Source organism: Hylobates moloch, unplaced genomic scaffold, assembly GCF_009828535.3.
Source record: "Hylobates moloch isolate HMO894 unplaced genomic scaffold, HMol_V3 SCAFFOLD_41, whole genome shotgun sequence".
Classification (NCBI taxonomy): Eukaryota; Metazoa; Chordata; class Mammalia; order Primates; family Hylobatidae; genus Hylobates; species Hylobates moloch.
In genome coordinates, this window is record NW_026652316.1 from 717,409 (window position 1) to 729,633 (window position 12,225).

The window sequence follows — 12,225 nt, forward strand, 5'->3', positions numbered from 1 at the left end:
ACTGGTTCCCTCATTTCTGCTTTACTTATTTTTGTTAGGTTGATAAAGTTTATTCGTTTTTCTTCTTCTCCAGTGAATTAGAAGTTCTAATATAAATTCATATTCTACTGTGTTTACATTTAATATACATAGCTAAACATATATCTCCAACAATTACACAAGTGAAATAGTGATCACGTCCCTCCAGTTTTGCCAAAATAATTTGGAATTTTAATTGTATGTTAACTTTTTTCTTAGAGCATGCCTCTTATAGTTTAAGAATCCGTTTAAACTTCTATTGCAATTTCATGTCCCACTTCTATCATTTAGATTTAATTATTAATAAATGTTTATTCAATTGAATTATATGTGGCATTTTTGGTCTCTTTGTTTATGTTTGAGGACAGGGACCATTAAAAAAAAGTTTTCTATATTCTCCCGTAGCCTTACACATGGTAAGCAATTCACTACTATGATGTTGAGGACACAATTTTGGCCCTCAAGTTTGACCTATTTTTGCCCCAACTTTGCCCCTTGTTAGTCACCTGAGCTTAACTAACATTACTGACCATCGGCTTCCTTAACTCTGAGATGGGTATTATAACGTTTTGGTGCCGCAAAAGAAATAGCACTTGAATGTAAAATTTTCTTTCTAATTCTCAGCAAGGCAATGTACTTCTATAGAAAGGTGAGTCCTTACAGATGGAGCAATGGTGAGCGCACACCTGGACAAGGGAGGGAAAGGTGTTCTTATCCCTGATGCGCTGTGGCCCCTGCTGCTGTGTTGTTCACCTGTTGGCTAGGGTTAGGCCGCACAGGCTAAAGTAATTCTGATTGGCTAATTTAAAGAGCATGACGGGGGCGAGTGGTTTGGCGGGAAAAAATGGTTATGCAGTGAGAAGGATGAGTCAGGGCAGAGCAGGTGGCAGGTAATTAGAATGTCAGGGTGGAGCAGGTAATCGGAATGAGTCAGGTTGGAGCAGGTGATTGAAATGAGGGTGGAGCAGGTAATAGAAAAAGGTTGCTTTATGATGAAGTTTAAAAGTAGAAGGCAAAGAATTGAATATACTGACATATTGAGTCTTTGAAAAGAAATTTAGAACTCATATCTAACGGCATAACTTGGCAGGCTAGTTAATGAAGTTAAGAAGATCAAATCTGCAAGAATTCTGAGAATCAGCTTGTGCAGCTGAAACTGCATTTGCAAAATAATGACTGAGACAGTGAAAGAGATCTCACTTAACTGACTCCATCTTGCTTCTAACCTTTAAGCTGTGCTGTACCTTCTTGGGTGTAGGCTGAACTAACTTAGGGAGGAACTTAGTTTCTAGTTTAAAACAAAGACGGTGGCAGCCCTTTCCCAAAACAAACCTCCTTCTTGCCTGGGCGCTAGACTGCCTTTGTAGGACTAATAAATTAGCCACAAGATTATAAATTATGGTTTAGGAATCATGTGGCTGGAGGCTACAAGATTCTGAGCCTCCCTAAACTGTTCCTAAGATCACTGCTTGAGATATTTTGCAGACCCTGCACTTGATGGATCAGCTGACACCACCCAGATTGATAAACTGGCTCATCTGATCTTGTGGCCGCCACCCAGGAACTGACTCAGCACAAGAGGACAGTTTCAGCTTCCTATAATTTCATCTCCTACCTAACCAATCAGCACTCCTGGCTCACTGGCTTTCCCCTACCCGCCAAGTTGTCCTTAAAAACTCTGATCCTTTGAGTAATAATAAAACTCTGGTCTCCCACACAGCAGGCTCTGCAGTGAATTACTCTTCCTCTATTGCAATTCCCCTGTCTTGATAGATCAGCTGTGTCTAGGCAGCGGTATCAGCTGTGTCTAGGCAGCGGGCAAGGTGAACCCATTGGGCAGTTACGCAGCTGCTGGATGAACAAATAAATGTGTGGAAAAAGAAGAAAAACCGAGAGTCAAAGCTTACAGACTCTGCGATGTGTCCTGGATGCTAAGACTACCTCCTGGAGTTTTTGCTACCTTTGCTTTTCAGCTGAAAGTGTTTTGGGTGAGCTCAGCCAAGAGGTGGCTGCAGATTGTAGGTGGAGATGCTGGGGAGTGTGTGGGGTTTTGCGATTTTCCAAGCTCTAGATGTACAGCCAGGGGAGCCCCTATGCAAGACTCAGCCTGCTCGCCACGTGGGGCGCTGTGCAGTCATGATATTTACCACCAGTCAACCCCGTAGGGAGCCTCAGAAGGGTGAGTTGGACTTGGTAAGGGCATGCTTGGCTTCCAGGGAGTTGGTTTGCGCAGTCGGATTGATTTCTGCTCCCCTGTGACCAGAGGACAGCGGTGCTTATCTTTGTCCCCTCTCCACCCTTTGTTTGCCTGGCCGCTTGGCTCCCTTTTTAATACTTTAAAATTTTAAGGTTTTCCTTTATTAAATATCACAGAATTTTTTTTTCGTTTTTTCTTCTTTTTTTAAATCTGGGAGCTTACCACCCAAGCTGGCCCAGCCTGATGTTTTTTTTTTTTTTTCTTTAAAATGAACTCTGCTTTTTTTTTTTTTTTTTTTTTATTATACTTTAGGGTTTTAGGGTACATGTGCACAATGTGCAGGTTTGTTACATATGTATCCATGTGCCATGTTGATTTCCTGCAGATGTTTTTTTTTTTGCTTTGTATTTTCACAAGGATGAGATAAGTCCCCATGATCTCTCCTGGGTTTAACTTGAGTAACTCTCGACAATTGCTTTGCTTCCTTTCTCTGGCATTTCTGCCAAAGCGTTTCTGAATGTTCAAGGCCTGAGTGAGGTTGAGCTAGATTTGCTCTTAAATGTGCCTCATCCAAGGCTTCCCTTCACACCCATGCTGGGCTTGGTACCAAGCGGTGGTCCATCCTTTGCCCTGAGATCCTTTCCCTACTTTAACTTTTTAGTTTGAATTTTCAGGAAAGTTATAAAGGTAGTGCAGAATTCCCAAATGCCGTTCATCCAGCTTGCCTTGCTGTTCACCATTTTTGGTACAATACTATTAATTACAGACTTCAGAATTCACCAGCTTTTCCACGAATGTCTTTTTTTTCTGTTCCAGGAACCGATCTGGGATCCCACGTTGTGTGTAGTTGTCAGAGGTCCTTAGCTTCCTCTCATCTGTGACAGTGTCTCCCATTTTAATATATGGGAACACAAGCTTTACTGCATTTGCAAAGGAGGAAGAGCAATGTATTAATTACTTTCTGCCTTCTCAGCAGAAGTCTGCTCTTATCTAAGCCATTTTTCTGGTAGCAGCATCAACACTCTCAGAAGTGTTTTTTTTTTGAGACAGAGTCTCACTCTGTTGCCCAGGCTGGAGTGCAGTGGCACGATCTTAGCTCACTGCAAGCTCTGCCTCCTGGGTTCACACCATTCTCCTGCCTCAGCCTGCCGAGTAGCTGGGACTACAGGTGTGCACCACCACGCCTGGCTAATTTTTTTTTTTTTTGTATTTTTAGCAGAGGTGGGATTTTGCCATGTTGGTCTGGCTGGTCTTGAACTCATGACCTCAGTTGATCCACCTGCCTTGGCCTCTCAAAGTACTGGGATTACAGGTATGAGCCACCATGCCTGGCCTTAGAAGCTTTTTATAAATCAGTTGGGGCAATGAATTTTCTTCCCCATCCAGAGGTTTGACTAGGTGATATGTAACTTTTTTTTTATTTCCATAGGTTATTGGGGAACAGGTGGTGTTTGGTTACTTGAGTAAGTTCTTTAGGGGTGATTGTGAGATTTTGCTGCACCCATCACCTGGGCAGTATATGCTGCTCCCTATTTGTAGACTTTCATCTGCATGACCCTGACTTAGTATATAAACAAGGAGTGCATGGAATCAACAGGTTAATGATGCCCCTGGGTAATGTCATATATGGTTGTGCCCACATTCCTTATAGGCACATAGCTGGCTAGAATTTGCAAAAACTAGCATTTATTATTTTTTTTTGGCAAGGGCCACCCCTCTAGCACCTGGAAGCACATATTGTACCCCATCCCCACACCCCTGCTCGCCTCTTGTTCCTTATTTTTGCCTCTGTGGGGATGCAAATTCTAAATTAGAGCACTAGCAGTGGCAGTCCAGATGTCACAACTCAAAAGACCAAGAACAGACAGAGCCATCTTTATCTGAGTGTGACACCCGGGTGTGTCTCAGCCGAAGGAACCGCCAGACTCCCCCACATCAGAATACTGGGAAGTCTGGTTACAGTGAATATTGAGGACCCCTTCAGGGATGGGAGGATACAGCAAAGGATCACAGGAGCCTGGGAGGGAGCTGGAGAAGGGGAAAGGTATGAGCAATACTCTTCTTCCCATTCAGATCCAATGTGTGTGGACAGGTGTCTCGAGGCTGGCTGAACTACCCCTTTCTCTATGGTTCTCTGCCTCCCCTAAGGGCATTTCTGGCTGGCTGCTCAGGAAAGGGAGGCCCTAGAGTAGGTGAATGACCTGATTTTCCAGACCCCAGAAAGATCTCTGGGACTGCACGGGGGCCTGACTTGCTGTTTGGAAAGGGTGGCAATGCTTCTGGATAGTGGGAGATCATTAGTATTTTAGTGGAAGAGTCGCTGATGGGCTGCAGAGTCCTTTGTTTGTCCTGGCTCTACCACCAACATGTGGTGCGGTTCTCGTAACCTACCATTTTTTCTTTCCTTGTCTGTAAAAAAAAGGGGAGAGGGGGAGGCTAGATGAGATAATTCCAAGATTCCTTCAAACTCTAGCACATTAGGATTCTTATTTAGCTCTGTCACACCCAAGGTAACTTGACTTACCCCTCATTAGAGGACTCACTCTTTTCCTCGTGTGCCGTGATGTGAAAACTCTTGGAAGACTCGTGGTGCTGGCACGCATGCCTTGGGGCCCTCTGGCATCCATGTCTCATTCCTAACAGTGCCTTGGTGTCCTTTGGGATAATTACCTTTTGTCCACTGTCTTTAGGACCGCTCCTGCAGTAGGACCATTTCTGTTCTTCCTGTCTCCAGGAAGTGTCTGTGCCCCCTAGCAGCATCCAGGCCTGGGTCCCAGCCTTCCAGTGGATTTCCAGAGCCTCTCCTTCCCTGATATCCCTTTTTGCTTAAGTTAGGCAAAATCACTTTCTGTTGTTTGCGACCCCATTGTGGTAAGAAATGTGCTCTGTGTTTCAGAAATTTCTGGAAGTGCTGGGAAATGCAGGCCATGCCACCCAGTGACATTCAGGCTCTGCAGTGAAGAGACCTAAGCCAAATTGGATGTGACATGTAGTGGCTCCTTTGCTTATTGGTGTCCTTGGATAGGTCTCCCAAACTCCCTAAGCCTGTTTTCTTTTCTATAAAATGGAGATAATAACGAGCCACACAGAATGGCCATAAAGAATGAAGAAACATACACACGGTCAGTTCTCAATCAACACTGGCTTTGATTGTGATTACAATAACGAAAGCTTGGATAATAGTGCTGTGTTGGATCTCATCTGTCTCTGGGGTCCCCAAATAAGGAACAGAGACTGTGGATAATAATAATGATGATGACAACAAAAACATGGCACACTTATATAGTACTAAGTATATCCCAGGTACTGTCCTAAGTGCTTTATATATTAACTCACTCAATCCTCACAACCTCCTTATGTGGTAATGTGCTCTTACTACCCCTGCTTAACAAATGAGGCATTGAGGCATAGGGTGGTTAACTTGCTCAAGGCTTCCAGAAGTTATTGGTCTGCTCTGATGTTTTCTGACAGAGAGAAGGCTGAGCAGACAGGCCAAAATCACACATACACTGCAGAATTCATGTGCTTATGTGCTTTCTCTGCATGCCTTTCCTGGCCTTGGGGAGGGCCTCGTTGCTGCAGTGGGGAAGGGAGATGCTTCATCTGTAGGCATGACTCATAGCCAAGCCTGTGTTCCTGGATTTGTTCAGAAGTGAGATTCTATTGTGTTTATTGCAAACAGACAGGCAGCTCCGTTTCCTGTTGGTTCTGGTTCCTTCCTATTAAATTACTGAACTGTGAGGACTGCGGAGGGCGGGCAGGAAGGGAGATGAAGCAAGGTTAAGAGGATTCTGTTTTCAGCAAGTAATGAATTCCACAGCAGCTTTTCCCACTTAGTCCGGATGCAGCCATGTGATGTGAAGATGGGCTTAATTGCTTCGTGTTGGTGGCAGAGCTCTGAAGATGAGGACTGGCTTTCCTACTGGAGAGCTGGCCCGTGGACCAGGCATCTATTGCTGAGGCCAGATGAAAATGGGCCAGGGCCTCTGGCCACACGCTGCCACAGCCGAGAGCGATGGAGCAAAGCCATGCAGTGTCAGCTTAGGTTTGAGGAAGGGCTCAGGTCAAAGAGCTGCAGGGACTCCCCGTCACTGAGTTCCTCGCCATCAACACAACTACAGAGCAGAGCAGGAGCGACCACACATCCAGAGCCCACTGTGGAAGAGACACAGCATCAGGCCCTTTCAACACTTAGTTAATCCTCATGTTGGTCCCATGCAATTATTTTATTTTCCTACTTTATACACAGGAAGTCGAAGCTTGGAGAGATTCTGTGAATTGGTGAAAGACACATAGCAAAGCCAGGATTCAGATTCAGACCTGCTTGATTCCAAGGTCATTCCAGAAATCTCCCCTTTGCTTTGGACCCTGTGACGTGACAGCTGGGTCCTTTCTGCTCAGATTTCCATGCCTGACAACCATTTAAATGGAATACAAGAATGCAGGTAACTGAAGAAACCCAAGGAGAGAGGTGAATGCCTTTGTTTTGGGTGTGGTTGTTAAAGAGGAGGTGGTGGTTGATATGAGGGGGCATTTGTCTCAAGCAAAAGAAGCCTGTACTGAAGACAGAGTGCCTGGGCTGGAGAAGTCCAAGCAGGTTGGAGGCCCTAAGGAATCAGCTAGGTTAGTTGTTCTCAACTGTGGGGGATTTGGTAATGTCTGGAAACATTTTTGGTTGTCATGGTGGGTGTAGGTGTGTGCTACTAGCCTCTGGTGGGTCAAGGCCAGACTCTAAATATGCATAGGATAGCTTCCCACAATATGGAATCATCTAACCTGAAATGTCAGTGGTGCTGAGATTGAGAAAGTCTGATCTTCCATATTTGCAGATATGGAAACAGGGTTCCTAAGAGTTGGATGCCCACCCCTAAGTCACACAGCTCAAGTGAGGTAGAGATGACACCAGAGTGGAGGTTTGCAGCACCCCAGGTGTGTAAGTCTGTTTTCTGTTGCTTACAACAGAATACCTGAAGCTGAGTAACTTGTAAAGAAAAGAAATTTATTTATTACAGTTACGGAGGCTGATAAGTGTAAGGTCAAGGGCTGCATCTGGTGAGGGCCTTCTTGCTGGTGGTGACTTTCTGTGGAGTCCTGAGGTAACACAAGGCATTACATGGTGAGGGGGCTGAGTGTGCTAACTCAGCTTTCTCTTCCTCTTCTTATAAAGCCACCAGTCCCACTCCCACGATAACCATGACTCTAGGAATTCACTCATCCATTCATGAGAGCAGAGCCCTCAGGACCCAGGCACCTCTTAAAAGCCCCATCTCTCAATACTGCCACCCTGGGGATTAAGTTTCAACATATGTTTTGGAGGGGACAAAGATTCAAACCATCACACCAGCTGAGTGATATTTACACCATGCAAAGTGGCCTCAGTCAAGTAATGCAGGAATGGATTTTCTGATAGATGGGCGTGGTCCAGGGCAGCTCAGCTCAAGTTGCCCAGGCTGGGGAAGGGCCAGGCCTCTCTCCTTGAGGAAGAGGTGGTTCTGGTCTGCTTATGTGTGCATGGGGCCCAGGGCCCAGAGGAGGAAGGGGCACTGTGGGGACTCCTTGGAGCCAGCATGAGCTGGGAGCTGAGAGAGACAGGCAGGAGGTCTCGGCCAACTCTTCTCTCCTAACCCTGAGCTTCTACTTCTGCTGCTGGGCCTGCCATGGCCTTCATGCCCATCCAATGGGAAGCATAGGAACAATAGCTCCTGACTCCTGAATAACACTTGATAGCACTGTTTTATATTCTGTCTCTTCATTGACTGTGTGAGCTTCTCTACAACTTGATGAGGTTAGTTAGGTGGGCAGCTAGGGGGTGTAGCTATTCCCATTTTAAAGACCATGGAATGAAGCTCAGGAGGTTAACCACCTGACCACACATTGTGCCAGAGGCCCAGGTGAACCAGCAGCCCTGCCCTCTGATCCACGTCTGGCATTCTTTCATCTACTCTTCCAAATGAGAGTGAGAGCTCTTTCGGTTTGAGTACTGTGCTAGGTGTTGCCTCTTTCAAATCACTTCTCTGTATTCCTGCCATGTACCCTGTTTCTCAAGGGTGTGAATATCTCAGTTTTTACTTTCCAAATAACATATGTGTTCTGTGTTTAATTTTCGCTTAGATAACTGAACCTGCCACTGTGAGGCATGATGCCATAGCAGGGATGTGGTGTTGACTGGGGCATAGTACTTCATCTCTGCATGATCACTATAGTAGGAGAGGGAGAAAGAAAAGACAGTGATTGAAGAGTAAACATAGGGTGCCATTGACATACCCCATTCAGGTCTCAGAGAGCTTCTGAACCTGCATAAACCACTGATCTCACTTTACTGCTTTATAATTTGCATTGTGTAACTCTGTTTCCAGGAGACCGCAGGCTTCTTCAGAGTAGAGGGCATTTCTTTTCACTTTTGTCTCTCCTACCCTTAGAAGGTGCTTGGCACATTCTTGGCCCTTTCCTGGATCTGTCACATTCTCAAGAGGCAATTTGTAGCTATCTCTATCAGTAGGATAGCTGACCCCATCTTCATCAGTAGGATAGCTGACTCCAAGTAGGTCTCTGCTGGAAACCCTCTGACAGAGGTGGGGGCTGTCCCATTCCCCTGAACCCTGAGTGTCAGGGGCAGAATCCCAAAGGCCTGGTCATGCCACCTTGGGACAGTCTGGGGTGGGCCACTCTTTGGGAGCCGGCTCACAGTTCCCATGCTGTCTCCAGCAACTGTTCTTTGACACACATATGAGGACAACATTTCTCCTATCTGTTGGAACACAGTCAACATTTAGTGTCGAGTCCCCATTTCCCTCTGCATTTCTAGCTACCTGTTTGAATGTTGTTAGGCAGCCAGCCACAGGGACTGAGGCATTTGAAGCTCTGAGGCAGTTGCTGGCTTCTGAAGCAGAGAGTGGGAGACTGACTGTCAGTTCCCGCTCCTCTGCTTCAGGGCCCTGCCAGTATTGTAATAACATCTCCAGAACGTGTCTAACCACACGTTACAATTATCTTCTCCAGGCCCTGCATTGCATTTCCTTAAAATCTCCCCAGAGCCTGATAGCACGCAGCTTCTACCAGGGAGTCCATTGTACCCCTAATTTCTTTGCTGCGTCAGCCAGTCTCCTTGGGCTTCTGCCTCAGCAGGTGGGCTGGGTGAGGATTTTCCATCAGTCCAAGCATGTCTTTCAACAAAGACTTCAACCTTAAAGAAATCCTGTGTCTCTAGGTGCTGATTCTTCTGAGCAATTTTCAGAGGCCTCCTTTGCCTGCTTTCACCCAAGGGAAATTTCTGGCCCTCAGACCATGCGTACTTGGCTCTCTGACAGTGTACCTGCACCCACCACCCTTGTGGTGAGATTCATCTCAAATGAGTTTTAGAACTTCCTTCTGACTCTTGTGAGATCTTCCTAAGGAGATTTTCCAAACTGTTAGGAGAAAAGGGAGGTGGGTAAACAGTAAGTCTGAGCATGGGAGAGGGACACATGATACCGTTGAAGATAGGGACATGCCATAGGGACATCCCTCCCAATCCCCCCACGATATAAGCTAAATATGGGGCTCCTGGAATTGGTTGACTGAGCTGAGGCTTCTGGGCACTGAAATAACATTATTTAATGACAGTGTTAGGAAGAAACTCTTCTGAAGGCAGTGAAACAGGAGGGATGTCTCAACAGGAAGAGTTAGAAATTCACCCTTTATTATTTTCTTCTTTTTATTTTTTAAAAATCAGTTTTCTTAGGTTGAAAGAAATTCACCCTTTATCAAGAATTATTTATAGTTCCTCTGGAGTGAGAGAGGAAGTTGTTACCCACGCAGTGCTCTGTGGAATCATCTGAGCCACCACTTCCGACTCGGGGACACCATCTGGGGAAGTATCTGGATGCTTCGGCTGAACAATGTGTTTTGGGGTCTTTAATATGTCACCTTAAGGATGAGGCCTAGAGAACATGGCCTTTTGTTGAACAGTTTGTAAGCTCTCAAATGTGAGTAAATGTGAGGAGGGTCTTGGGAGATATAGAAAGCTCAAGAAACCTAGCTGGAGTCTCTAGACCATTGAGAAAAGTGGTGAGGAGAAATTCCCATTGTGGGGGATGGGAATGGTGGTGCAGGAGGATTTTTGAGAATGGGGATAGAGAGCCTAGAAATAAGGCCACACACCCATGGCCATCTGATCTTCGACAAAGCAAGCAATGAGTAATGGACTCCTTGTTCAATAAATGGTGCTGGGTTGACTGATTAGCCATATGCAGAAGATTGAAACTGGACTCCTTCCTCACACCATATACAGAAATCAACTCGAGATGGATTAAAGACCTAAATGTAAGACCCAGAACTATAAAAACTCTGGAAGACAACCTAGGCAATACCACCCTGGATATAGGAACGGGCAAAGATTTCATGATGAAGACACTAAAAGCAATTGCAGCAAAAGCAAAAATTGACAAATGTGATCTGATTAAACCTAAGAGCTTCTGCACAGCAAAAGAAATTATCAACAGAGTAAACAACCTACAGAATAGGAGAAAATATTTGCAAACTAAGCAACTAACAAAGGTCTCATATCCAACATCTATAAGGAACTTAAACAAATTTACAAGAAATAACTAACAATTCCAACAAAAAGTGGGCAAAGTACATGAACAGACACTTTGCTAAAGAAGACATACATGTGGCCAACAAGCAAATGAAAAAAAGCTCAATATCATGATCATTAGAGAAATGCAAATCAAAACCACAATGAGATATATCATCTCACACCAGTCAGAATGGCTATTATTAAAAAGTCAAAAAATAACAGATGGCTGGTAAAGTTGCAGAGAAAAGGGAATACTTATGCACTGTTAGTAGGAGTTTAAATTAGTTCAACCATTGTGGAAAGCAGCGTGGTGATTCCTCAAAGAGCTAAAAACAGGACTACTATTTGACCCAGCAAACCCATTACTGGGTATATACCCAGAGGAATAGAAATCATTCTACCATAAAAACATATGCAACAAACGTTCATTGCAGCACTATTCAAAATAGCAAAGACATGGAATCAACCTAAATGCCCATCAATGACAGATTGGATAAAAAATGTGGTACATAGGTCCCATGGAATACTATGCAGCCATAAGAAAGAATAAGATCATGTCTTTTGCAGGAACATGATGGAGCTGGAGGCCATTATCCTTAGCAAACTAATGCAGAAACAGAAAACTAAATAGTGCATGTTCTTACTCATAAGAGGGAGCTAAATGAGGAGACATCATGGATACAAAGAGGGGAACAACAGACACTGGGACCTCTTTGAGGGTGGAGGGTAGGAGGAAGGAGAGGAGCAGAAAAACATATTAATCTTGTTGTACAGATTATTTTGTCACCCAGTTACTAAACCTGGTACTGTTGGGTACCCTACCACTGCTTTATCAACTAAGTTTCTGTAATAGTTTAAATCCTTTGTTGTCATTACAACAATGTTCATGGCATCTTCACCAGGAGTAGATCTCAAGAAACCACTTTTTTTGCTTATCCATAGGAAGCAACTCCTCGTCTATTCAAATTTGATCACGAGATTGCAGCAATCTGGTCACATCTTCAGGTTCACTCTAAGTCAAGTTCTCTTGCTGTTTCTACCACATCCACAGTTACTTCCTTCACTGAAATTTTGAACCTGTCAAAATTTGGTACCTTACTGTTGTGTACCAGGTTTAGTACCTGGGTGACAAAATAATCTGTACAACAGACCCCCGTGATACCAGTTAACCTAGGTAACAAACCTGCACATGTACTCCTGATCCTGAAATAAAAATAAAAAAAGAATTGGAATTTTTAGGTTATAAGTCCTTTTTCTGTGAAATAAGTCCCCAGCCATTGCATCAAATAGTAAATCCTTCTAGCAGTGTGGGAGTGATTTGGGCAAAATCAGAAGAAGCCCACAAAAACTCTGTTGCACGTCATTGTGCTGAACCTCTATTAACCTCAGTAGGGAAGACACCAGGCTCAAGAGGCCAAAGAAGACACTCAGAGCCAGTAAATGAGACATGGGG

General features: G+C 44.6%; 1 long non-coding RNA gene across 1 annotated transcript; it reads left to right on the top strand.

The window, feature by feature from the left end:
- The first annotated feature begins 1,713 nt into the window (after positions 1-1,713).
- LOC116463559 (uncharacterized) lies at positions 1,714-11,982 on the top strand. Its single transcript, XR_004246714.1, has 3 exons — positions 1,714-2,006; positions 6,465-6,660; positions 9,927-11,982. It is a non-coding gene; the product is annotated as an uncharacterized LOC116463559 (long non-coding RNA).
- The last annotated feature ends 243 nt before the right edge of the window (positions 11,983-12,225 follow it).